The sequence below is a fragment of the Nipponia nippon genome, unplaced genomic scaffold (genome assembly GCF_047370975.1).
Source record: "Nipponia nippon isolate SJK-2023a ecotype South Korea unplaced genomic scaffold, ASM4737097v1 scaffold_1, whole genome shotgun sequence".
In the NCBI taxonomy this organism is placed as follows: Eukaryota; Metazoa; Chordata; class Aves; order Pelecaniformes; family Threskiornithidae; genus Nipponia; species Nipponia nippon.
Window position 1 is genome coordinate 95303576 of NW_028262290.1, and position 26080 is coordinate 95329655.

A 26080-nucleotide genomic window follows, 5' to 3' on the forward strand; every position below is an offset into this window, starting at 1 on the left:
AGATAATGCATTATGTCACCTCTGCCACATCATGACTGCTCACAATATTGTGCAATGTAATGCTAGGGATGATTTGCAATTTGATGACTTCAGCATGGATGACTGCCATCAGTATAACTGTGGAAAGATACTCTGACCAAAAAATGGTATCTATCCTCCTCAACAGGAGATTATCCTCAAGAATTAGCCACTCTTAATACTGGTGTTGTGGACATTCCAGATCAAATATGGAGTCTTGATCCTAACTTCTGAGGGCTACCATGTTCCCTGAGAAAAAGCCTCCATTTAGTGTGGCTTTATGTAGTCCCACTGGTGGCTGTACTCTGAAGAGAATTATTGGCTAAAAGTTAGAGTTTACCAAGATGTTTTAGAATTTACTTTTGAAGTTCGTATGGATTAACCAAACACTTAACACTGATGTGGTGAAGGAACTCAACACGTGTATTATTTGTTAGTTTACTGTAAGATTGAACAGCATTAAGCATGTGTTCAGCAATAAGTGTTGTTGATGGTTATATAGAAGTATTTTACCAGTTGTAGAAGTGCTGGTGTCTGAATGTACTCAATGCCTTGCATGTGTAATATTCTAGTGAAAAAAGATGTAGGTGATAGGATTTTGGCCAAGCTTAGACCTCTTCCTGAGCAAAATAAACCCAACCATAAAAGCTGATATTTATTGTGCTCAGAGTAAATGCGTTAGACCAATACGGTGTAAGACCAATATATTACTTTGTTTTAAATTCATGCTTTGGCTTTTTTTACATAGAGGAGCTATCAGGAGCAAGTACAGCCAAAATTTACTAGAGTAGACTGGTCAATATCAGCCAGTTGATATGGCACTGAATTGGAGTGGAGAATGGAGGAATCATGTTTTCCTTGTCTCCTGGCATACTAAAGGAATCCTGTTTGGTGATGTTTGTTCAGTATATGTTCCTCGAGGATATATGCCTCCAGAGAGCTCATTAAGGTACCTTATTACAGGACATGTAACAAAAATAAAAACTTATAAAAAATAATAATAATAATAAAAAAGCTAGTTTATTTCTACAGTGTCCATCAATGTGTTGCTGCTACAGTTTTAGGAAATTTTCCATTGTTGAACAGTTACCAGGATGACTCCTCTTATTTTTGGGAGTGGAAGTATAGAGAGGAAACTGCCATTTCTATGGCACTGGGGTAAAACCTGAGACTACATGCTGCTGAGAGAACTGTGCTGATGGATACCAGAACAAGGAGCATCGAAAACAGCCAACTCTGTGGAAGGCTTTTTAGAGTAGGAACACTTGATTCTGGTGGAGACAAAAATGGAAAAAACAAAACAAACAAAAACCCCAAAACCAAACACCCTACTCTAATATAAACTCCTTCCTCTGGCTATTACCATTTTATCTTGAAGAATGACAAAGAGAATTGTAAACCCAACCACGAAGTATACAGAGAGATTACTTCACACATCATTGAAGTATATCCTGTCTCTGGGGCAAAAACTAGCAGTGGTTTAAGAGCACAAAGTGATGCTGTACAGGAATTTCTTTTTGATACAATTCGAGCTTCTAGATGTAATTTCCCACTATCAAGTTCAGTGATGGTGATGAAGCTAATGTTGCTGTTCTTATTTTAAATGTGCCAGAAGGCTCTTTGATAACCCAGAATATTCTGGGGATCTTGACTGTATCTTGAAATTGTAGAAATCTCTCTTCAGTGAGCATAATTTCTGTAGAGTTCAATGGGGCTAGGTGGATATAGATAAACTATATTGGCCTATGACATCTCTGCCAATACTGTAGGAGATTACTTTGCCTCTCTGTAGCTGTCCAGGCAATTCAAATCAGCAAGTGCTTAATTGGTGATGTTTTCTTTGCAGCAAGAGGGTGTTCCTAAGATGCCTAAGTAGTGATTCACTTCAGTTATGAGAGAAAGAAATCAGCACAAAGTAATATAGCTGTGGTTTTGGTGGGTTTATAGATGTTGAACTGGGGAAGGTTGTGGTGTTTGATGGGTTATGGGTTAGAATGAGGGGTTAGAGTTCTCCAGGACCCAGCCTGCGCTTGGTGTAGTGATAGGGGTAGTAAAAGACAAAAAGCTGTAAGAGAGAAAATATAAAAACCTGTCCTGACCTATAGTAAAAAATGAATCCCACAAGAATTTTGGAGTATTCACTTAATACCTTCCATGTGTTGTAACTATGGCAAAACTTTTTGAGCCATGAGCTAGCATTCCTAAGTAATTCCCCAAATTGGACTAACTGGCAGGGATAATTTTTTTAAGTCAATATAACCGTATTTATAATGTTTGACAAACTAACTGTAGTTTACTTCAGGCTGTTGTATCTGGTTTCTTATGGTATGTTTCACCAGTTCACTTGATAGCTCTGTTGTACAGAACTAGCCAAATCTAATTTACATACTGGAGGCTCTGTGGTCAACTGGAATTATGTCTTTGCCTTGTAATTCTGTGAACCTGGATTCACATGTGACGGGAGTTCAACAGAATAATGTGTTTGGTGGTCTCAATTACCAGCATGTCACCAGAAGAAATTTGTCTGTATTAGACAAACTACCCAGATTTGATGGAGTCCAGGCCAATTCGCATCCTCTGATCCAGAGAAGTCAAGTAGTGGAAGAAAATGGCATGAGTTCAAACTAGAATTAGCTCTGCTCTGGGTATCTAATGTTCACAACTGGTACGTGTATAGTAGATACTGCAAGCTTCGTTGACCTTGACAATACTGTGAGGGTAATATTTTCAGAAGGATGGATAGTTATTGAAATGGTTTTATATATATATATATATCACATAGATTCTTTTTCCGTCTTCTAGATTTACTGCATGTCCACCTCTGTAGCTGCTTTGATTGTGTTTTCTGAGGTATTTACAGAGCAATATCCTGTCCGAGGCCAATGTAGATTTTTCTTAGTTCTGCATCAAGACATAATTGCTGTACACCAGACAGTAGAAATAATTTACTTTCTTGGAAGTCTGTCAGTTTGCCTTTTTGGCTGATTTTCTTCAATTGTCTCAGTGACAGTAGAGCTTGTACCCTGTACCAGTGACAGTACCCAGTGACACTTGTACCAGTGACTGTAGACCCTGTAACCATGTATGTCTACTATCACCCTTCCTGTGAGAGTGTGTAGACATGGAATAGAAGAATCATGGAAACATTTAAATTGGAAGGAATCTCTGGAGATCTTGCTTCCTGCTCAAGGTTGCTCAGCTTGCCCTGTTTGAAGTTGGATAAGGATGTTCAGGCACTTACACAAGGATCTGGAAATCCTCAAAGGCAGGAAGTTTTCTGCCTCTCTGGGCAACTGTTTCAGTGCTTAGCCATGCTTATTGTAAGGAAATTTTTTCTTATGCCCAATTGGAATTTCCCTTGTTGCTATTTGTAACTATTGCTTTTTGTCCTTTCATTGTGCTTTCATTGAAAGAGTTTGCTTCTGTCCATCAGCACACTTCTGGAAAGTCACAGCCAATCAGTCTCTGCTCCTTTTCTTTATCTCCTTGCTCCTCCCATTCTTTTGTACACCAGTGCTACAGGGATGCTTAGCAAGTCTCTTAGGTTTGGCCTGAGACTTTTCTACTGTCAGATTCTCTTCTGGAAGGGAAAAAAATAGCATACTCAAAATTGTCTTCTTTATTTGCACTCTTTTCAGGGGATTCTTTAGATAAAGGATGCAAAATTCCCTTTGTTGTGCCTGTCCCTCATAAAAATTATTCAAGAGATGGAGTATTGCACTAGATAAGTGCTTTTAGGAAATCTTCAAAGGCAAATGAAACTGTGAGCCAAATCCCGTCTGCTGGACAGCTCAAGGTAAAGGAGGCAGCTGCGCTTTGTTGGGGTGAGAGGGAATGTGGAGCCAATCTCTCTGGTACCAGTGCACATCTTGCACTAAAGTTTGTGAAAGTCTTCCACTTAAGAAAAATTTTCAAAGTAACACAGAGACTGACTGAATGTTCTTTTATATATTCAGGGTAAATCTTGATTTGTAATGCAAATAAAATGTTTTTGTATGTTAAGTGTAATCATAAAAAAACTGTAGAAAGTTGAGATATGTTTTTGAATACTCCTCTGTAAGCTGAGAGTCTTTTCATCTATGTGATTTTTAATATACTCAGACACAGAATCATATTATGAGATCCGCAGCAGATTATCAGGTGCAGAGATTCCATTAAATGCCCTGGAAGGAGTTCTCTCTTCTGCTGAAGTGTCATGGTTTAAGACTAAATGACAGTGTAGAGGCTAAGTAGATTTGGATACCAAGACACTTTGATCACAGATGCATGCAATTTTACAATTTACAGAACTTCCCTGGGTTTTTGGGGGAGAGATGCTGTAGTACAGGACAGAAGCTGGGTGTGTCAGCGTAGGGGCTCTTTACAGGACCTCCTTGTCCTGAGGGAGAGAGGCTGTGGCCTGGGGGTGAGGTTGGGCAGTTGAGTGTAGTGGTTCCAGCTGTCTTATGTGTAGTCCTCCTGCAGGGCTATGCGGACTCCTGAGTTCTCCTCCCTTCCCAGAGGCTGGGTGGATGGTCCTCGTGCAAGGCTGTAGGGTTGCCTCCCCAGAGGCATTCTGGGGAGTACCGGGGAACTCTGAGTTACAGTGGTACTCTTGGGTGTCCTTAGAGGACTGGGTAGACAATACCGCTGCTGAGTGGTCTGCATAAACTGTGCTCTCATTTTCTGAGTTACTGTTGCCATTGGTGGCACTCACAGTCTGCTTGTTCCAGACACTTCTGGACACTTTTGCAATTCTTGATGATCAACAGGCTGTTTGCGTAGTTTGGCCATCTATTTCCTTGAGCACACCAAAACTGTTTGGTTGCCTGGGACAGGTGGGTGGTTGTATTTCATCTACTACTTTTACAGCAAAAGTAGGTTAAAATTCACAGACTTGTGCTAAGAGCCATGCTAGCTGCGCCTAACTCATGCTAGCTGCTACATAAAGTCGCCACATTCATTAGCTGACACAGTCCGTGTGTGATCTTAGAACTGTGACATGGCTGTCCTTTTCTGCAGAATGCTGAAGATGCTTGTCCTAGTAATATTTCTTATATTAGTATTTCTACATGCAATAGAGTTGGAAAATGTTTCTGACTCGTTTTGGGTAAAACCAATTCCTGTTTTTGATGAAAATGAGTAGACATCACCTGTTCACAAAATGCTTGTTATCTGGACCAGCTCTCATCTTAAAAATATAACAAGAGGGCAAAGAATGCAAATAATAATTGAAGTTACATGAAAAAAATTAATGTAATTAAAAGGCAGCAGAGCAAAAAAACCACAGAAAACACAAAAAACAAAACCAAAAAAACTACAACCAGCAAACACCCCAAAAAACAAACCCACTCCCATGCCAAACTAGGAATGTTGAAAATTACAGAAGAGTCCCCAAACGGAGATTGGAGCCCTGCAGTAGTGGCCTCGCTATGGTAAACTAAATCATCTGTACAAGCTGGTTCCAATAAACCATTCAACATGATAAAGGGGTGCTATTATATTACAAAGCCCAGAAGGCTCTGGTACTTCCACCATCATGAACTGAATAGGTTAAAAGTATTTTAATGCAACTGGCATAGCTTTCTACAGTGAAAACAGAGCTACAGGCAAAAAAAATATCCCTTTATTAACGTATACAGTAGGTCACCAGGACAAATTAGAAGGAAGTAATCTGGTTTGTTCCGATCATTCAATACTGTGAAAACAGTTTAAGAAACTATGTAAAAGCAGCTGGGAAGCAAATAAGTTTTATAAGAAGTCTTGTAATAAAAAGTTGCTCTTGAAAAATGAATTGCATGTTGTAGTTGAAGGGGGCCTCTCAAGATGCAGTCATGTTTTCTACTGGAGGGAAAGTTAGTCCAGAATCAGCCTCTGAAGGGAAGACTCCTTGCCACCTTGCAGTTATTGTTTTATTCTTTCCTTCCTGGCTTCGGTACTAGTGGTGTGACAGAAGAGAGAGACAGTTGCCTGTGAACAATAAATCCCATTTTGAAACATCCGCTGTTCTTGGATTTCTGTATTGCCTCTGTGGTCATCTGACATTCAGTAAACTAGGATAAAGACAAAACAAAGTCTGTGAGCCAAATGCCAGAATCCTTACTCAGGCTCCATTCCCTGCTTGTTGATGAAAAATGTGCAAGAATGGGCTGCAAGGGAGAGGAAATCACTGTGAATTTCAGTTCCTCGCAGTTTCCTCTTGAATTCTCTGGTCAGAATGTTTTTTAAATCCCAGGAAGCTCAGGCCTTAAAATTTGAAATGCATAATTTAGGGGATCTGAAGGCATCAAACAATCAAATATGCATGATGTAGCATTTGATGATAGCTCTGCGGCAGCACAGATGTACTGAATTTGCCTGATAGTGTTTGAGTATGGTGTATGCACAGGGGGACTGCTGGGCTGGGCAAGTTTCTTGGGAGTGTGGCTCCAGTGGATGGGGTGACATAGGTTCTTTGAATAAGGATCAGCAGGGCATGATTTGTCCCCCAGTCTACATGGGCAAAATTCCCAGTGAGCCAAAAAACTTGAACCCTTCATTGTTTTCTGTTGACAGTAATTTGTGCACACCAGATGGACTGAGAGAAGGAAGGAGTTGCATAGACAGGGTGTCTTAGCCATACCAGGTGATCTGGGAGGACAAGCTCCCCTTACCAGTAAAGCCTTCTGAATTTTTGGTGTGTCAGTTGTTGAAGTCACAAGATGCTTGGAAGGAAAGACTGTGAAGACAAGTGTCTCGCTCTGCTGAGTCAATACTTTTACATGGAAAGGAGAGCCTTGAGTTTCTGCAGTTCTGCTGTCAGTGCAGCCTTCTTTGTATGGTGGTCTAGGTTCTCAGCAGGTGTAAATAGGCACGACTCCTCCAAAAGCCCACTCAGCCTTGCCTGGCTACCTTGGTTGAGCATCTAACCTTAAACACCAGGAAGCTTCATGGAGTACCTGTGGTTTGGGTTGGGTCTTCAGGAGGTTAAAATCGGTACAGCTCAACACATCTCTAGGGAGTTGCTCCAGTGGACATAGGCTGCACATTTAGCTCTCAGATTTTACTCTGATTCACAGTATCAGAGCCACAAATAGAGCCCTAAGTGCATCATTGTGTCAGTTATATATGCCCACATTCAGACATCACCAGCCTCCACCACAAATCTCCCAACACAATCATGGCAATTAGTTATTTCATGATTAACACGAGAAAATATGATGTACTGAGAGCTATCTCCCCCACCCCTCCTTCCTGTAAACCCTTGATCCTGCAGTATTTGAGAAAGAAAAACGAATTCAAATATTAAGTAAAACTTCTTGTCACAACAAATATGGAATAAAAAAATGATTTGAAATACTCAGTATCATTTATGATGTAATCTCCTGGCAATAGAAAGCTGGCAATGTGCTACAGTCATGCTTTCAATTACATTACTAAGTAATCACACATTAAAGTCTAATGGCAAATGATTCTTTATTCCCAGGGTGCCCTGTCCAATTGTTTTCTAAATTGGTTTCAGGAATAAGGATGCAAGCATGACTGCAAAAAATATTATTTATGGTTTGGAAGTCATCTTTTGTATCCTTTTTTTTCCCTGTATGCTTTCTGGCAGATATTTCAGATTGTAGTTTTTTATTTCTAGGTTCATGTTTTAGTTTGACAGTTAAGAAATGCTTAAACCTCATGATAAACTTGGTTGGATTGATAGATAGAGTTGTCAGATTTCCACTGCCACCAAATATTTTGCTTGTCCCATGGGAAATTAATATTCTCTGAGGAAAGACCTGTGCCAGAATTCAGTATTTTTGCCTTTCTCATGCACTTGCATCTCCCCTTCTCAGTGCCTGCAGCAACTGGTATACAGTAAAAAGAATGTACAGGCTTTGTGTCTTGACAATACTGGAGTCTTCAAATATGACAAAATGTAGGACTTACGGTCCTTCTCTTTATAAAATAAAAAAGAATATAAAGAAATTAAATGAACTCCCTGAAGAATGGAGAACCTCAAAGTGCAAGATAATTCTTGAAGCTTTAGGAAGGTAAGAATTCAAATTGTGGGGGAAATTCATGCTAAACGTTTGAAGTTTGCCTTTATATTGCACTTTGCATGTTGGAAAAGTATATTTATACAGCTGATGCTTTCCTTTTTTTTCAACATTGCTGTGTTTAAACATCTTGAATGTCTTTAATCTCATGTTAGTGCTTAATGAACAGGGTTTATACATTCAACTGCATTTTCACATAGTGCAGAAAAAAATAAAACACTTCATAAAGTCTAATTAATCAAGCCATCACGCATTAAATTCATCAAAAGGATCCTGTGCCTCTGGTGGTTACTTGGGTACTACTTGGGTGCCACTCGGGTACAAAGAAGGAAGAAATGCAAAGCAGGATTGTGTGAAAAGTATATGCTATGAAAAGATCATGAAAGAAAATGAGGGTATAGGTCTGCCCCAGGCCCAGCTGAAGCAGCCAACACCATGAGCAGCAGCTGTCTGTCCATCAGAGCATTCTATGCTCTGTTCCTGAGCATAGAACTTGGGTCCTGAAAAATCTAGATACGTTGGATGGGCCAAGTCTAAGTCTCTCTGGTTTCCTATTGACACCACTCCTAATTATGGGAAACTTTTTTCCATGGTCTGTGGTACCTTCAGAGAAACAAAGATTTATGCTGCTATTAATATTATTAATATTAATGTGTATATATATAGAGAGAGAAAGAAATATACATTCGGAACTGACTTGTGTTACACAGAAAGGTATTTAACAAAGACCCAACTATTGTTGGGTTAGAATTTATGGAGCAAACTTACAAGGGCAATGTACATTTTTGTTGGCTCCTGCTACTCTCAGGATTTCTGCCTCCTGTCCTCCTTGTACTCCCTGTGCTGTGTGGTTTGTTGCGTGATGTGGAGATATTGTGAAACTGATTTTAGTTTCATTCTTCCTTTGCTTTCACAGCAAGTGTGTCATCTGGTGGAATAACACTGTTACCGGATACATAGACCCAGCAGGAGCCCAATGTGAGCACCGCCAAGCTGCCCCAGAGCCCAGTATGAGCCCTGCAAGGTTTGATGAATTCTAAATGTTAATTAAGTCAGATGGCTAGTTTTAGTTAAGACCATAAGTGGGTCTGATCCCTGTGAGATTTTGCTATAGTGAAAATGCGAGTACTAGAAATTACATTACCGTAATGACTTTTACAGGGTCTATATGCTGAGGTTGGTAACTGAGCTAGTGAAAGAGGTTGCTTGCTCTGTGGGAGGTGTATTATGAAGACAGCATTAGACTATAGTAAAGATAATGTTTAACATAGAAGTCAAATTCAAATTAGTGGTGTGGTAGATGGATCTGGTTGTTTGATTTGGCAACCTCAGTCTCTGCTTTGTACTGCAGGACTCGATATTGTTGTGGATATCAGTGCAGACCACCTCTGAGTTTTATGAAGGAAGCCACCACAACCAGTTCTGGGAGAAGAGTTTGTCATGTTGCTGTTTTTCTTATTGATATTGCCTGAAGATTAGATGAGGTCATTTTTCAGAAGGGGCCTGGCACTGCCCCTTAGCTCTCAAATCTGCAAATAGTATGCTTCATTTGAGAAAACTGTCATGTTTGGGACCCACACCAGGACACCACTGGCCTTACTCCCTGCAGTGCTGTGCAAGGAGATGTCTTGCCTCCATGTTGTGAGCTGTACAATGTGGGCCTGAATGAGACTCTTACCCAGACCTTTGTCCTAAGTCCTGAATTAAACTTGACAGACCTGAGTACTATTGTGACTCAGTGTGAGTAGATATTCTGAAATAGTCCTGCATTATTGTGCTGGTTTGGGCTGGGATAGAGTTCATTTTCTTCGCAGTAACTAGTATGGGGCTATGTTTTGGATTTGTGCTGAAAACAGTGTTGATAATACAGGGGTGTTTTAGTTATTGCTGAGCAGTGCTTACACAGAGTCAAGGCCTTCTCTGCTTCTCACCCCACCCCACCAGTGAGCAGGCTGGGGGTGCACGAGAAGCTGGGAGGGGATGAAGCTGGGACAGCTGACCACAGCTGACCAAAGGGATATTCCATGCTATATAACATCATGCTCAGCATATAAAGCCAGGGGAAGAAGAAGGAAGGGGGGGGACATTCGGAGTGATGGCGTTTGTCTTCACAAGTAACCGTTGCACATGATGGAGCCCTGCTTTCCTGGAGACGGCTGAGCACCTGCCTGCCGATGGGAAGTAGTGAATGAATTCCCTGTTTTGCTTTGCTTGTGTGCACAGCTTTTGCTTTACCTATTAAACTGTCTCTATCTCAGCCCATGAGACTGGGGGTGAATGAGTGAGCGGCTGGATGGTGCTTAGTTGCTGGCTGGGGTTAAACCGTGACAATTATTTATTTGCTTGATTTGCTTTCAATGTAAAATTTTATATGTACCATGGATTTTTTTTTTTATGTGGTGAAGTGCTCATTTTAAGGGTAATGCTGTAAATACTGAAGTAAACAAGTATATCAATAATTTCTTTAAGTGTTTCTTTCTCCCTGTCTCATAAGTGCTCTTGAGAGACTAGCATTAAAGTGCCTTGTATTCAACTATACTTAGGAAGCAAGTCTAGAGTATCTGCTTCTTGCATTTATCGGGTCACTTCTTGACCTGAAACAAGATCAGCTGAGGACAACCCTAAGCATGAAAGAATAAGGTTTATAGAAAAGGCAATTGCTGCAAGTGTTCTTTAAAGAAATATTTTTGTTGTGATATTTTAACCGTATCTGCCTCTTCTAGTAAAAGAAGAGGGAGAGGATAAGAAAATGAGGTTGGAAGCGTTCCAAATACTCTAAGCATAATTTGCTGATGTTTGGTTTGCGCTACAAATATTCAGAAAATTAATTAGAAAACTGTCCAAATTCCTTGAGAGTACACTGACATTGTCTTTTACAAAAAGTTATTGCTAACAGTAAGAAATGGTTCTGGTACAGAGTGTATGCAGTGTGTGCTAAGTACTTACTGGTGTATCACTTTCTTTAAAGGTCTCCAGGCCTTATAATAATCTAGCCGTTTTCTGCTAGATGATGTACAAAGGAAGCAGAGGACAAGGGAATAAGGAAGAGCCCTTGCTCTGGAATGTGGGCAATCCAAAGAGAAAAAGGTGCATACAGGATGCCTTTATTCCCATTTTATGCTGTAGGATTGGGGACAGAATAAGGTTTGCCCTGACTGAGCAAGGTGCTTTAAACACCTGTCCAACAAAAGCATCTAATTAATCTCCTGTGAATATGTATGTTAGTATGTAACTGAATTAAGATTTGGGTGTCTCATCTAAAATCACATTTCATGTCTATGACACAGGCAGCAGTGTGTCAAAATTTGTCAAACCAAATCTCCTGAATCCCAGTCCTGTGGTTTAGCAGCAGTGTCAGCCTAACTTTAAATATGAATCCACTACCATTTATTGAAGATTATAAAGCGTCTGTATCTTCCTCTCTGCCCCCCTTCCCCCTTCTCATTCAACAAGTTTTAACTTTCTTATAGTTAACATCAAAGTTTTTTTTAAACCTTTTTGTTTTTTATGTTATCGTCTGTGGTGGAGTGAGCAGGTATGATCTAGTTCTGGTACAAAACCAGTATGATTAGGGTCAATCTGCACAGGTGGCTGTGTTTTGCAACACAGTTCAGGTTAATAATTTAACCCTATTGCTGCAAAAATGTTTTGAGTCACAGAACTTTGAGTCAGTTTGGACTACAGGGATGTTTTCATAGGTGTTTGGGAGGTATGAGTTTACAAGTTACGCATAAAGTACCTATCAACATTTTAGTCAACACTTGTTCTTCCAGCCTAAGCAGGTCCCAATTCCTCCTTTTGGTATTTATTTGAAGCATCAAGATTTCATTTTGAATAGCATTCAGATATGTTAAAAGACTTTGATTTGCCTTCATTATATATAGTTTTCCTTTATGGATTTTTCGTTATTTTGACTTCTAAAATCATTTAAAGAAATATCAATACAACACATTAAGATGGAATATGTTTGAGATTTAAAATTATTTTTGCTGTTATTATGGAACAGATTTTTTTTCTTTTCAAGAAGGAATTTTGAGAGGAAAGTCATAGCAAATGAATGAATTCATGGTCTTGGAATAATATAGCTTTATGATGGGCCTTGACCTCGGTAGGCTGTGGATTTGTCTCTATGTGCATCTTGTATTTTGGATTATAGGATTCTTCTTGTGATTATTGTGTACTGTGCTTGAAGTAAGTGAGATACTCTATGTTCAGTAATTCTGGATTTTAGCTCCATAAAGATTAACATCTATGACATTGAGAAATGCTAAAAGCCTCCAGGGATATTTCAGATATAAGAAAGTGCAGTGAGCCTGTCTATATAACTGATCACACCTTGACTTAGAAGTTTATTCTGAAATCAATGCCACACAACTACACATACAACATCAGGGGAAGTCTTCAGATGAGAGTATAGAGTATAAGCATTGTTCAGAATCATAAATGCATGATTCTTTCTTCAACTGAAAACCCAGTTATGAAATAATAAAATTGTTTGCTTCTTTTAATTTAAGGAACATGACCAAAGATAACTAGAAATTGATTCAGTTTAATTGTTTCCAAGGAATCAAATCACTTATTTCCATGGACTTGCCATTTAAGCCTATGGATAGGGGAGCTAGCTGGTGAACACACACTTTCACATGAAGCATAAGCTGTTATCAAACTTGGGGGGGTTGTGGACTCAAAATTCTCATGAATAACTTCCGCTCCTTTCTAAATTCAGTTCAATATATCTTCTTTTGTATTTCTATTCTCCAGATTGTAAGTTGAAGCATTTAAAAAAAAAAAAAACCAAAACCAAACCCTATTTAGTCCTGGTTTAGATAGAGGAAATTCTGAAGCCTTGAAAGGAGACTGATGTTTATAGATGTTTGTTCCAGTTTTGGAGCTCAGACACTGAGGATATGCATTCAGACTTCTGAGCTGAACTGAATTTTCTTAAAGTTTACCTTTTACAGCTGCAGACAACAATAAATTTATTCATATAATATGCATATGTATATGTACAAACATTCTGATGAAGCCATAACCAAGAATTGTGTACTGGAAATGCAAAGGATGGCAAGGAATAGCAACACATGAAATGGTTCATCAGAGGGTCTGAAAGTGCTTTCCTAGTAGTAGTAAAGTTAATTATTCCTGAAAATGCCCTTTATGATAAAGCTTTTCATTAAGAAAGTATTAAAAGCTAAAAAGTGTTTGTGACCATTTTAACTTATTCTAAATTCAGCAGAATTTGTTTCTTATTTCCCAAATGCATTCAAGCTAATGGTTAGTTGTAAACATGTGCTAAAGTTATATGGGCATGAATACATAATTAATTTTTAAGGGCCCTTGCTGAATAGGTTTGCTTTTCTGATTCAGGCTCTGACTGTGGAAACCTATGATGCATTTTTATTCCACAATGAATATCAAAGTCTCTCACCAGAAACCATTGCCTTTTTTTCATTAATGTGGACTAGCTCTTTCATTTAGGTTCTGATTCTACTTTCTGCTTATGTATTGCTGTAAATCTGGAGCAACTTGAGTGAGTTATAACATTAGATCATTCATAAAACTATAAAAAACAATTATGCTGACTTCACCATATATACTGTATCTTTTCCTTGATGTATGTGAGCTACATTAATTGATTAATTACTCTATGTTTATACCTAGCGATTGAAGTAGTTATCATGCTTTTTGTAGTAACCAGTTCATCTTCTCGCTGATTCTTTTACTCTACAAAATAAAATAAATTCAAAGTAAAAGCCAATGACTGTATATCCTGTGCATTAAGGTTGCCATTTGGTGCTCTAATGAAAAAATTCTGCCAATTAGTAACATAATTTCAACCAAAGTTTGTATGGAGACCACTAAAAAGGCATTGTCCTAAAGCCTCAAGGCAGAGATCGTGTTCAGAAACAATCCCTTTTGTCTGTGAATGAGTATATTGTTCATTCTTTGGAAAGCTGACAAAGATACTTGTTGCTGACGTTTACGTTTCTGTCGAGCTGTATGAAAATATTCAGCATAACTGCATCCCACACAGGCAACCTCTCAGCATCCTGGAGTCCCAATGTGTGCAACGGCCTGTCTTGGATCACAGGAAGGGAGGAAAGGGGTGCAGGCATCTAATCACACAGTGAGCAGAGACATGCGTGATGGTGCGCCAAGAGGGAGACCCTGCCCTTGGATGTACCCAGGTGATATGACAGAGGAGGAGCTGTGCTGGTTAGGAATCTTGGGATGCAGGAGTGTTCTTGAGGGCAAGTCTCTGCTATAAGCATGGGCGACCTAGCTGCTGTGTGGCACCTCTGTCTCTCTTGCACACAGGACTCTGGGCAGCCAGTGAAGATGACTGGCAGATGTCCGATCATCAATGTCTGGTGCATGGTATCTGGGGATAGCTGGAGATGCTGTTCTCCCAACATGTGAAATACTGTCATCATGGTGAGGCCAAATGAATAAGAAGAGTACTTGAGATGTGGTGTTCTGCGTGCATGTTTTTTCAGCCTGGGAGCACCTTTCATTCACTTAAGTGTTTCTTCAAAAGCATGACATTCTGTCCTTTCGCAAAAAAAAAAAAAAAAATAGCCTAGGACACATTTGTACTGTGTCAAGGCCCTTAGTACACTAGTAAGTCTAACAGCCCTGACCAGCCTCATCTGGGGTTTCAAGCCATACCCTGTACCCATGGGCTCTGGAGGGCTATTTAAACTCAGCCCTGGATCTGCAGTTTCTGCCTGAGCTATGTTGTAGGTGTGCCTGTCCCCAGCTTAGCTACACCTATGCCTGTGCCTGGCCAAGGGCCCCACTGATCCAGACCATGACCCATGAACTGATTTCTTGCCTTGACCTGGGGCTTGCCTTGTCACCATGGACCTTCCCAGTGATGACTGGGCTGTGTCTAGCCCTGGCTACTGCCACTGGACCTGATCCTGACCTGTGGGTTGGACTCAGACCTGACTCATCACCACAAACTCGCCTGGTGATCTCTTTGTTGAACCTGGCCACCAACCCTGGGCCTTCCCTGCTTGCCTTGCTTGAGGACAATGGGACATGTCACCTGCCTGGTGAAGCCCTGCCCTGCTAGCTATGTTATTACCCTCAGCTCCTGGCCCTTTGTGCCTCAGGGCCAGGAGCTTGCAGCTTCTTGACATACTGTTTGCTTCTGCTCTTCATCAAGTCTCTCTTGTGTGGATAAAATGATCTGGAAATGTGCTATATAACACCAAGCTGAATTTTACTTGCCTTCTTGCAATGTTTTTGTCAGGTTGTAGGATTTGAACCAAGGGAAGTAGGAAAAGACATGCTAACGGGGTGGAGAAGAAACAGGCAAATCCCAACTGTGTGTTCATATCTTTTCTTGAAGTACAATTTTATCTTTTATTGGATACAACATATGCAGCGATTACTCATTTCTATCACAGCAAGAGCTTCTGCCATTTTATTTTTATACGTAGTCTCTAAATTGGCATGTGGAGGTGCATGAGTCCTTTCAGTGACCTTTGAGAAAGTGGAGGTGGTTCAGCTAAGTGCCCCGAGTTGGACACAATGAGTCTGGGTTTGAGTACTTTGTGTCATCACCCATTGCACGTTTGAAACGTCACATGAAATGGATAGGCAGATTTTAAAAATCCATTTTTTAATCATTTCGGTTCTGTCCATATATTTTTGTGCGCAAAATCCCCCAGCTGTATTTAAGAGTTGGCTGAAAACCTGGCGTAAATGGGTTGGCTTACAGTGACTGCTGCTCCCATTTTGTATTTTGAGATGTTTGCAGCAGAGGAAAATCAAGCTACAGATGTCTGAGGTCCTGTGAGTGCTCATGACAGAGGAAACTAGATATTTCAAGTGTTTCCAGTGGAATAAAAAGTCACTGCAAGATGTAGACACAACAGAGTTAAAAAGTTAAAAGCCTTGCCTAGAGTTGTCCATAGTTGTGAAATAGTGACAAATAGCTATTAATGGCTTTTCATCCTGTGCATCCTTTAAAGTACTGTAATGACACTTTACATCATTGAACTGGAAGGTTATCTAAAATTCACCTTCACACAGGTCTTACTAAACAATATAGATATAAATTTTATATCCTCACAGTATTCAGATTGCAGAGGGCATGTTTGGAATTTCTCTCCTAAATCATGTGGTTTTTTTTCTGTTTGTATTGTAACTTATCTGCAAATTTCTTTCAAAATAAAGTCTTCCCAAACAGCCTATCAAAATCATACCTTTAGGTATTCAGTCCATAGTGAAACTCTGTGTTAGATCCTAAAAGCACTGTATAAGAAGTAACCATACTCATGATAGTAGCTTTTTCATTAGAAGTCTACAGAAGTAGAACAATGTATTGGACATTGCATTTAACAGAGTTAATTACTGTACAATGGTTATTTAATATGTTAATCAAGTTTTAATCACGATAAAATAGACTAATCTTGCCATTATTCTGCCATTATAAAAGTGTAATTGAAATAGATTGGAAAAAAAAATACAGTACATTCTTGCCAGTGTGTTAAACTCTGCACTCGGAAACACTGCAGTGCTCAGACGCGCATTTCAAAATAAGTTGTATTTTATCAAAGTAGATTTAATTCAGTTGGTGTTTTATGTTAAAACCAAGAGCCACCTGCTTGACAGAAACAAGTTCAGGACATACTTCTGCAAACATGTTATGTCTTTTAGCTTGATTTCCTAGTGAAGAGGCTAATGCAGTCATGGTGTCTCTGACCATGTTTATCCATCTTTCTGGACATCCTCATGAAGTCCAAACTCTTGGAAAACTGGCCACATTTGTTAGAGGAGTAGCAGTTCTGAAGGAATGAAGTCTCCACAAGCTTCAGAAAAGTATGGAAGAGGAGAAAGTTGTTATAATAGCTATGCTGACACAGTGGCTGCAAGCTGAGCGTGTGCATTAGACTTTTGGGAATCTGCGCAAGAGAGAGGCATCATGAATGCCCTATGGAGTTCTTTTGGGTTTCATTAGATGTTAAAGAATCCAACCACAAGTACAAGTTCACAGGAATCCAGGCCCCATTAGTTTTACTCACTTACAGAAAAAGTTGTCTAAACTTTACAGCAGAGACGGTGGTGCAGCTTTAATCTTGGTATCTTGATTATGCAGACCAGCAGATTTACCGCAGCTTGCAATGGTCTGTCTTCAGCTACCACTTGGGTTATCTTCTAAAAGGAAATCCATGCAAGGTTGTCTCACACTTGAGGTCCAGTTAGAGTACACCAAGGATGCATACCTGGGAACCAGGCCCTGGGGAACAAAGGGAGAGGATCTCCAGTTTGGGCACAGCCGCAGGGCATCATATTTCATTAGGGAGGGAGGGGATGCCTTCTCACTTAGGTGTGTGGTAGCCCAATTGTACCAGCAGCCACAGTCTATAAGTAACAGTAACAATTATGAATTTGTGATTAAAATCAATTATTTTCATTTCCCTCTAGCTTTTGGGGCAGTCTTCAGAGTTCATGGTTTTGCTCTATCCTCTGCAACCAAGGGGTTATCAATATTTTAGCTATCTTTTAAAATAATTAAGTCTGATGCATTGATGACTTCAGGGTTGAATTACTAAGAAATCTGTAAAAAAAAGTACCTGGTCTTGTGATGCTCCAGATAACATTGTAAGATTTGGAAGCAGAGATAACTGTATTGATTTCAGATCTTTCACTAGTGTGAATAAGTAAATTGGATTGGTTACAACTATTTAGAGGCCTGACTTTGTATTTTGTGTGTAAGCCAAAATCTTGTTGATTTCCAAGGGGTGCCACACTTTCACATACCTGTGAACGTTGTTAGTGTCTGCGTACTGTGAATTTGGTGTCTAATTACATCTGCAGAAATACTGTTCTCCTGAGATCGTGAAACTCACTCTTCTTTTTTTCTAATAACTGTATTTATACAAGCTATGGTCTTGATTTTTTATCCACTACTGAAACCAATAGTGTGGATAAAATCATACCCCTTGAAATTTTAGTACTGGAGAATAATTTCATGCAGACCTTTCTGTTAGCAGGCTCTCAGGAGTACATTGTAGGGAAGTTTACAACAGTTAAATGTTGGCAAAATAGTACTCACGTTTTCTGATATATTATTTTTCCTCTACTGAAGCTGTCAGAAGGAAAAAAAAGAACTGGTAAATTTAGTTGATAAACTCATTGTTCCCTTTTTTTGATAAAGTTATTTTGGTCCTCCAGGTTTCAAAAATGACCCATATTCTTTTTTCATTAAAATGTTCACTGATCATTTTCACTTAACATTTAATTAAGAATGGATGTAGATCAGTTGCTAAATAGTCCATTTTCCAAAACATTACAGTCTTGGAAGGGCAGCATAGATCTATTAAAATAGTAAATTTAAAACGTTGCTAACCTTTTCTTCCCCTAAAACATGTAGCATGGAAGTGAAACTTTTGGTTTGAAATACTCTAGACAGTTTTGTAGAAAAGAAAAAAAATTGCAATGCTAAAAACAGCTTGTGAAAATCTCATATGGAAAGAAAAATTCCATGTAGTTTTATTGTTGTTGTTAAGCCAGGCAAGAAAAGAATAGTTTGTAATATTGTGTAACCAAAATTGATTCGACGTTCAGAGCATGCACATGACTGAGAGCAAGGTATTTGCCTACCATTTATTAGGGACTTTCTTATATAGTGCTCTTCAAAAGGCCTCTGTATTTATAGCGTTCTGTTTGCACGCCCACTCACTTTCAAGAGGGCGAAACTCTCAGAACATTGCTATTATAAATATAAGAAATTACTTATCTTCTCTACCCTAGTTATTTCTTTTCCTATCTGTAGTTCAAAATCACAGGCCGTAGTCCCTGAAATTGAAGAGTAGCATGTTAAAAGCTAATAAGAAATATTGATTACCCCCTAGGGTTTTAACCAGTGGAACTCATGGTGGTAATTTTTGAAGTGAGAATTTAGGTTTGGACATTTATGGTGGTGGTGATAACTTTGAGTGGCATTTTAGTATTTTTTTTTTTTTTTAGTGACTTTGAAGGGACATAAGTTCATGTGATCACAGTAAGGAGATACTTCATCTGGTCTGCTGGCTTGGCACTAGAGGATGTGCAATGGCTGTGAGGGCAGTAAATGCTACCTTAATAGCTATATTCCCTCTAGTCTGCATGTGAGCAGTCATAGGAGCTGCTGTGGCCCAGGCTGCTACTTTGATGTGACCGTACAGGAGCTCCAAAACTTGCGAGGATGCAGAGAGGACCACCCTGGATAAATACATTACCACTCAGCAAGCAGGACAAGTAAGAAATTACTCATATTTTTTCATATCTTATTGAGCTGCTAGGCTGACCTCACTCAGAAACAGGTTAAGACCAGGCTAGGTTGACCACTGTAGTGAGTCTAATAGAATAACATAGGGATTTCCAGACAGGGTTGAAGCTGAAATTCCTTTAGCTTAATATTCTCGGATTGCAGTTCTGGAGGTGCTGAGTTCAGGGGACAGTGTAAAGAAACCTGGAGTTGATAACGACAGGGCAATCTGTCTTTGTGCATGGGTAGTTCTGGCGTCCCTGTGACTAGGATGATAGACCGATGTCAGTGAGTGTTTTACTGATGGAAGTGTTAATAGAAAGGAACTTAAGGTGGAACTTAATACAGATTAGTTGAAGAACCACTAGCATTACTTTCTGTCATATGAACAGCCACAAAGATCATAGCCAAGAAGAATGTTTACCTTGAAATTTTGGTTTTTTTTTTGGTGCTACTTAAAGTCTAAATAGGACAAGTTTTAGCCTGTGAATCGTCCAATTCTTCCCTGTTGTCATTCTATTAAATGCGAAGATACCTAGGCTGCATGATTGGTCACCTAAATTACGTGCTATTGGTGCTATTTTTTTATCTGTCAGCTGAAATTTAATGAGTTATATATTCCGTGAGCCTTGATGTTCTACTGGACCTGTCAGAATAATGTGATGTGTGTGTTTTTTGGGGGGTTTTGGTTTGTTATGTTTTGGTTTGTTGGTGGTTTTTTTTTGTTTGTTTGTTTGTTTTTGACCAGAAACATAGTAATGTTCAATGGTATTCAACCCAAAAGGAAGGTAGAATGTTAAAGCTTCCTTTTCCCTACAAAGAGAATTAAATTGACTGTGGAATACATTTCTGGTTTGTGATCAGCCAAATAGAGTAGTGGGCCCCAAATTTGTTTTCTGTAAACACTTGCACGAAGGAAACTTTCCTCACAGAAATGCTCACAAAAAGCATGGTCTGTTAACATGTTTAAAACCAAATTCTATTCAGAAGTCATGGCTATTTCTTCAGTGCTAATTCAAATCCTCTGTTTAAATTACAGTTCTTCAACTCTGCGCAGAAGTCTTGAATATGACCGTGGCAATGACGCAGTGAAAGATAGTCTGACTTTTTTGTTATGCCTCATGGCTTCATTCATGTATTATTGTTCAGAGATCAGGAGCTAAGGTACGTTTGCCTCTCCGCTTCTGGTGCCTGAGAACCCACCGCTGACGTTGGAAGAGTGCTAGGATCAAGCAGGTTTTGCGGGAGTATCAGTAAGTCATGGCGAGGGAAGGGCAACATGGCGGCAGACGAGTTAAAGTAACTCACGTGGAACTGGCTATTGCCCAAATGATCCACTTCCATTAAACTGGGAACTTGTGACACTGTTCTTAGGGGCATAGGGGATAAATGAAATGGATGGCTGCTGTGCAACAGCAGATCAATAATTGTCTTTAAAAAGTAAATACGGTCTCCAACCATGTTTGACAATAACTGGAAATGATCCTTTGGCAACCGTCTGTTTACTAAACCCAATGCGAACTGTCAGAGCTTATTAGGGCTAGATGTAAGGCAGGGTGCTAGGCTATCTCAATCAGATACAGTCAGCAAGTTTTTGCTATAGTTTCTGTGACTAACACCATCCAGCAGAATCTCCTGGCCAGCTGTGCAGAGATAGCTGTCTCTTTTCTGGATGCTATCACGAGACTTTCCTCCTTTCAAAACAGCAACGGTAACTTTGTTTTCCTTTTTTTTTTTTTTTTTTTTTTTTTTTTTCGCGTGAGGTCAAACAACACGGTTTAGCTCTTTATGAATTGCACAGGAGGTCGCAAAGAAAGCGTATTCAGCCTGGCTTTGATCAGCCATCAGCCCTTATTCACAGGAGAGGAGCCGGGAGCCATTCCTTTGCCCGAAACCGGTCGCCCCGCCGCTGCCCGTCGGTCGCCCCGCCGCGGCCGGGGAGCCGGCAGGTGGCGGTGTCGGCGTGCGGATGGAGCCCTCGGCCCCGCCGGGCCGGCAGGGAGCCGGCTGAAAATGGCTTCGTGACTTAGGGAACGCTTCCTGCGTGAGGCCTTCGCCGTGGGACCGTCAGGCCGCCAGGTCTCTCGAAAGATCCGGCAAACCACAGGTGCTGCTCTGCAAGTGCGTGCTCCGACACAAAACCTCTCGGAGGAGGCTTAAAAAAGGAAAAGGAAAAAGAACAGATGTGTGCTATTCATTTATTCGGAGCCACGCAATCTGCCAATCATCCTTTACATCACTCGGTGCCTCGGGAAAAGCTGCTCAGAAACAATCTTTGTTACTCAAGAGAACCAGGCTCGTGCTTTTGTGCCACTTGGAGAAAGCATGAAACATTTTTTTCCCTTATGAAACTCGGCATGCATAAATCGGTTAGGAGAAGATCCGAAACCTCTGACCCTTGCCGATTCAGACCAATCCAAGCTAAACCCTCCCCTTACTTCCTCGCTCTTCCACTCATAAATAAATTAAAATAAAATAAAATCAAGAGGAGGGAAAGGAAAGAAGTCTGAAATGACAGCCCAGGCACAGTTGTTTGTCTCAACTGTATGGTTATGCTGTCTGGCTGTAGAGGTGCTGCATGTGTAATATGCCTTAAACAAAATCAGAACGGGAGAACCAATTTTTTTTTTTTTTTTTAACTAACAAAAGCTTGGCTTTAACATAAATTACATTGTCAGCAGTAACAACAGACAGGGATGCAAGGTCTTCCTTCGCACCCTCCCACAAGAGTCTAAGAGCCCTGTGTCATGGGACTTGGAGCCCTGTGCCAGTGGGCACTTGGATTTGCGGCAAGATCCACACCTCGGGACAACAGGACAGTACTGAATGCCACTTTGGCATAGTGAATCATGAACACCAGTCAATTTGGATTTCTTTTTAGTAGGGGGGCTGGGTGAAGGTTGTTAAAGGATGATATAGAGACCCATACGAAGGAAGCAATTTACAACACCACTAGAAGAAGAAGCTATATTGATCCTACAAAATCCAAGAGCTATGCTACAGATTTTTGATTGTCATATATTGACATCTTATATGTTAGTTTACTTAAAAAATGCCATTGCTTATAACTTGGGTGGGGTATATTTTCATCCAATTACTCAAGTAATTAGATTCATAGCTACTCTTACGCTATGCCTTTCATGCTTCAGTGATCTTTATTCTCCAGTTCAATACATATTGAGCTGGGACAGCTGCCTTTCAACTTGGTTTGCCTAAAAGCCACACTAGCCCTTATCTCCATATTATCTAATCTTGGGTTAAAGCTTAGGTCTTATTTAATTAGTTGTGATACAAGATTTTCTCCTTGCATATTTCTGAGAGGCCAAACTTTTTACCTTTGCTAACAGGCATCCATAAGACACTTTGCTCTCCCTCCAGCTCCAATTGATTCCTGTCTTTGTGGAGGTATAAAAACATGAATGGACCTTCAGAGATCACCTAGACCTTTCCTCTGGCCCAGACCAGGATCGTATACCAAAACTGCTCACAGCCCAAAACTGTGTTTGTTGGCCCTCTTGATGCTTTCATCAGCCCCTACCCAGAAGGAAAGAATTTGCTTCTTGAGGGAGAATTCTCTCTGCCGCGTCCGTGTTGTGGATTTGTTTTTTGTGAAGCCTGTCAGTGAGCTCGTGATGAGGGTAGGGTGGCTCAGGATTTATCCTGTGGTGCTTTGCATACAGGTCCATAATAAACTCTTTCTCGCTCTCTTTTTTTTCCTTTTCTTTTTTTTTAATTGAATCTTTTATAGGTCTCCCTAGCTTATAGTTTTTGAAATGTCAGGTTTCCATTGAGCAGCTATTGCAGGAATCAGAATTAAAAAATATTCTTGGCTAGATTCAGAGTCACATGTATGATCTGGGAGTCATTGAGAGTAGCCCAGAAAGTCTAGTGGATTGTGGAAAAATAATCCTGAGCTTGAATCTTATCAGTATTCTCCATTTAAAATGAAAAAGGCTATTGGGGATGGAGAGGGCTGCTAGAGGAAAAACAATTACTTTTAAATGCTGGATATCCTTAAAATCAATAGCCTTCACTGTCCACATATACTTACAGAATAAGAGTCAGTTAATAAGTTTTGCATGTATGCTTCTGAAACTCACTTTTTTTTTTTGTCTGGAGTATTGTACTTCTGCCTTTGACAGGAATAGACTGCACAGGAGGTTCTTAACCAGCAGCCAAAATATGGACTCACATGTTTTTGTAAGGTTAGTTATACATCTGTTTTGGGTAAAATTGTTGCAGGAATGGAATTTGACCTATGGTGTTAGGCTCTTTGTGTGATTTGTTTGGGCTGAGCTTATAAATTGTTTGGTTTTGTTTATGTTCGTCTGTGTAAATTCTAAAAGGAAAAGTCACCTGAATCAAACAGCGTACTTGTCTGCTTTTCTGTCTGCTGGATGAAATCTGAAAATAAGAGAGGAAAAAAAAAAAGCTATTTGATCATGGCCGTGAAGGAGACAAAAGCGATTCCGGGTATGGAAAGTTTTTCTTATTCCTTTAAGTGATGGGCTAGTCTCCAAAAACCTGTGAAGTGTTCAGTTTGAATAAACAATCAAAGATCTGGATGTTTATCTGAGGCTTTTCTATATAGCCCTTTGGGGTGGAAATGGGTTCGGGAGGCTTGAGAGAATGAGCTCTTTGTACTCTTTGCATTTGGTGTGGTCAGGAGTACCACAAGCATAGCCTTTCTTCCAGTCATTTGGCATTTCAGCTTCCTGTGCTGGTCCCACATCAAGGTGTAGGACTCTGAAACAAAAGAAAGGGTCTTAAAGGGACGCTGTGTAGAAAGAAACCTTAAATATATATTAGATTTCTGCTTCTACTTTCCTTAAATCAAAAGGTCCATCTTCAAAATCATGTCTATGAAGGGACTCTTTATGCAGAAGTAGATTTTCGCTGTCTTGGAATAAGTTGGCAGTCACTCTGGCACAGGCGACAAGCTAGCGAGGTCAGGACTTCAGTGGTAGATGTGTCCATGTATTTAATATCTGTTGGTTTTTGGTGGTTTGTTTGGTTTTTTTTCCTGTTAGTGCAATGTGGCTACATTCCAACTTTTACTCAGTTCCATCTTTACTGATATCTTTAAAGATGGGGGGGGGGGGGGGTTGAGTCTTTCAAAAAAACATTGGGATGTCCATTTCAAGCTGGATGGGATATTTGGGAAGATTCTTGTTTTACCTCAGATGGGTTGCTGACTCCTGCTTCTGTTTGCTCGTTTTAAACTAAAATAAAAACTCTGTCAAAAAATCCCTTATAAATCCCCCTGCTTCCTCATGGGTTGGATCGCCTAAGCTGCAGAACAGCATAGGGGGATCTTTACGCCACCTGACTTTTGGTTTGACTACTCAAAAGTTGTGCTGCTGCTCTGAATCTCTGAGCTCCAGCTCTGAGCCAAGAGGCGCTTGATTCAGGGAGCTTGTCTGGCTGGCTGTGAAAAGCTGGGTGATGTAAGTCATCTTTCACTCACAGGTGGAGAGCACCTTCCAGGTGTGCAGGAAGGACTGTTGGCTAAGGCACTACTGAAGGCTTGTGCAGCTTGCTTAAGCAGGATGAGCACCGCACAGGGCAGGTCAGAAGTCCCTAGCTGCAGAAAGCTTTGAAGGAGTTGTATAAACCACTCCTGTGCATACAAGCCACTCTGAATTGCTTCTCATTAAAGCAGTCCATGCTGGCATAGGTATTTTTCCCATGAAGGGCAGCTTCTAGGTGTTAGGAGATGGTCCATAATTTAAATTTACAGCAGTGAACACCAGTCTACCACTACAGGCCAGAGTACAGCCAGCCTGTTTCAAATCAGTTTGCAATATCAGTGAAAATCTATTTGGCACTTGTTCATTACCCTTTTTAAGCCAAAGCAGATTATTCATTGTTTTCTTTAATGTTGTCTGTTTGGTTTAGGAGAAATGACTCAAGGAAGTTTTTGTCTAATTCAAAACAAACAGTCTGCTTACACACTGATTGTCTGAGCTTCAGCTGTCCTGGGGGGTCTGCACATATGTCAGGTGTTACAAGAGTGGAAATGATTTTCAGGGTCAAGCAGAAGAAGAGAGAGAAACGTCTTCTAGGAATCCATAGCTGTTGATAGCTTTTCATCTCTAACCTGTTGTAAAGATCTGACTGAAAATTAGACCCGTTGTGCGGTATACTGAGGTAGTACACTATTAGTTACTTACCCCTGGGTTTCTCTATAATTGGTAGAAAAAGATACATTACCCTGGAGGACAGTTCAGAGCACCTTGGGCAGGATCCTGCTTCATGGTCCTATGAAGGGAATGATTTCTCTCTGCTGACAACTGGCCTAGCTGACTGACTGTGCTGGCTAAAGTCAGACTGTGCGTACTCCCCTCGTGTCTCCCTGTTGTATGCAGTAAACAACAGTCCGAGCTTGTTTGTACTAAATTGACTCTTCATCACAAATTTCAGTTGTGGGTAGACCATACTTATAAAATACAACATATGAGTTTTCCAACACTTACTGTCATGTAAAAATTACAAATAAATGCATAATTGGTAAGAAAATGTATAGCTTAGGGATGAGGAGGATAGGATCAGCCATTACAATAATGCCAACCAGTTCAAATTCAGTCTGGCTCGGTCATACCTGTAAGGTGCTGTCCTTCCAGGGGGTGTGTGTTGGTCCACATGAAGCGAGTTGAATATAACTGGTAAAGATTGTTTGTTAAGTGTTGTTATTATAGTTGATGCTCCATCAGATACAAAATATACCTAATCCCTATAAAATTTACAAAAGCAGACACCATGCTCCAGGAAACCCAGAAAAAAAATCAGAATA

General features: G+C 40.1%; 1 long non-coding RNA gene across 1 annotated transcript in view; it reads left to right on the plus strand.

Moving 5' to 3' along the window:
• Positions 1-20529, plus strand: part of LOC148057486 (uncharacterized) — a 37025-nt gene extending 16496 nt beyond the window's left edge. Inside the window, exons 2-3 of the long non-coding RNA XR_015699902.1 lie at positions 8941-9048; positions 20327-20529. This is a non-coding gene — a long non-coding RNA (uncharacterized LOC148057486). The remainder of the gene's footprint in view (positions 1-8940; positions 9049-20326) is intronic.
• The last annotated feature ends 5551 nt before the right edge of the window (positions 20530-26080 follow it).